This window comes from Medicago sativa, chromosome 3 (assembly GCF_051527215.1).
Source record: "Medicago sativa cultivar Bolivia chromosome 3, Bolivia_mono, whole genome shotgun sequence".
NCBI lineage: Eukaryota > Viridiplantae > Streptophyta > Magnoliopsida > Fabales > Fabaceae > Medicago > Medicago sativa.
This window is the reverse complement of record NC_140751.1, coordinates 50415898-50418600: the sequence shown is the minus strand read 5'-3', so window position 1 is coordinate 50418600 and position 2703 is coordinate 50415898.

Here is a 2703-nt window from a genome sequence, read left to right as displayed (position 1 = left end):
CTTTTCTTTTATTTTTTAATATTATATTTCAATATGTTTTTTTTCTTCCATTTGACTTTATTTTATTTTATTTTTTTGAACCGTTCCATTTAATTTTTTAAGGAGGTTCCATTTAATTTTTTTTTCAAGGGAATTTTATTATCTTTTTATCACTTATATATTTAATTTCAATATCGTTTAATCATCACAACCTCACAAATATTTTTATTCACGCTGTCATTTAATGATACCAAATATTTTTATTTCCTTTCTTCAACCTCGCAAATATACACACATGCACATTAACGTTTAGAGTAATATTTTATGTCCGTCTGTCTTTTTTTCTTACGCTAATGCATATAATTATTTTTAGTGTTGCTTGGTTGAGTGCTACCTCACCGATTTTTTTTAACTATTTTCCAATTTTTATATTTTTAAAAACTTTTAACTATTTTCCAATTTTTTTTATTTCTTAAATATTTTCCAATTTTTTCTCCCAAATTCAGTTGCTTCTACACTGCCGTTGTGGGAGATTAAGATAGCGTTTGACCCAGTTTTTTTTCAACTTCTTTACATTTTTAAGGAAAAGTTAGGCCAAATACAATATCAATTAATTACTTACTAAAAAATTTACTTTTTTTTAATGCATAAAATTGAATGGAATGAGCTTTGGCCAAAAGTTGTTGAATGCTACTTCAAAAAACTACTTCTCGACAATTAATTTTACAAGCATCTCTCTTTAATTCACGTTCGAAGCCTATTCTTTTATTTTTTAATATTATATTTCAATATGTTTTTTCCTTCCATTTAATTTTTTTTTGAACCGTTCCATTTCATTTTTTTTAAGGAGGTTCCATTTAATTTTATTACCTTTTTTTCAAAGGAATTTTATTATCTTTTTTATCACTTATATATTTAATTTCAATATCGTTTAATCATCACAACCTCATAAATATTTTTATTCACGCTGTCATTTAATGATACCAAATATTTTTATTTTCTTTCTTCAACCTCTCTAATATATACATACACACACATTAGCGTTTAAAGTAATATTTTATGTGTGTCTGTTTTTTTGTTACGCTAATGCGTATAATTTTTTTTGGCGTTGCATAATGCTTATGATTATTTTTATAAAATTTTGATTTTAATTAAAAGTAAAATTGTAGATGTCTTTTCTTCAAAAAAGGTATAGACGCCTAACAATATATATATATATATATATATATATATATATATATATATATATATTGCACCTTCACCTTTATATTGTAACAAACTATGCATATCTTTTTCTTATTCAAAAAAACTAAACATATATGTTTCCATGACACCAACAATATAGCAAATATAATATCATATAATATAAATTCTTATATTTTTGAAAGACACCAAAAATATGGTATTCTTATAACGAAATTTGTTACAGAGTATAATTGAAATAGAAAAAATCAACTATTTTGATATTATTTATGTTATTATTTCAGGCTCCTTAAATTGTTTCTCCTATTCAAATATTTAATAAGTCATTTATACGATGATACAAATTTGTATTCATGTTACACAAAATAAACGTTATTGAGTAAATATAGTATTTGTAAAAAAAAATATCTTTTATCTTTTAACATTTTTAGCCTTCAGAAAATATTTTAAACATTTTTTTATTTATTATGTTAATTCATAATAAATTCAAAGTTTTCTCCTCATGAGCTTAGCTCAGTTGATAGGAACAATGCATAAATATATGCCAAGTCCGGGATTCGAACCCCGGACACCATAATTTTTTTTTTCATATTTTAGCTTCTGGTACTGTTGTTGAAAAAAAATTGATGCATGTGGGTTATTTTAGTTTTTGTGAGTAATCCTAAAGCTGTAACAATTTTCATATTTGATTTATTCTTTTCTATATCATTGAGCCGTACGAAAGTTGATTGGTGTAAATTTGTTTTGGTCACATCATTGAGGTCCTTAAAGTTTATGATACAGAAATTTGTGCATTTAAGATCAGGTTGATTTGATGATACAAAAATTAATCACAGAAATATGTTAGCTTCTTTCGATATCAGAATGAACAAAGGGAATAAAATTAAATGATGTATTATTGTATTTCCATATAGGACTTTTAATGTCAAGGGATTATGACTACATTAAGGATCTCAAAAATGATTTGGACATTTGGAAAATAGGATTTGGAGTGCTGAATTCTTGGATTGTGACTGGTAGTAATGAGAATCAACATATAAAGCTCATTATTTGTGATGCAAAGGTTAGATGAGTTAGTTAAGATTTTTTGTAATTTCCTTTATGATTTATCAATGTTACTTATTAGTGTACATTTTGATTTATTTATATTTTTTGATTTCTTTCTCGGATTTAGGGTGATCGAGTTCATGTAACAACTTGATATAGAGAATTGGAAGGCTTTGATCAATGAAAACAAGACTTATACTTTGTATAATTGTCATGTGTTTGATAATGACATTGCATTTAATCCCTTTAAGGTTGTTTTTGGTTCTGGTACAAAGGTGCAGAAGTATGACAAGTTAACTAACGTTCTTACTCATGAATTTCGCTTTAAGTCATTTAAGGAAATTCAAGATGGAAAATTCAAAACTGACGTTTTATATGGTATAGTTATGTGCTTTAATTTATTTATGTGTTTTATCCGATTATAATGTTCTTATAGATGTGATTTTTTTTAAGAAATCATCGGACTTCTTCATG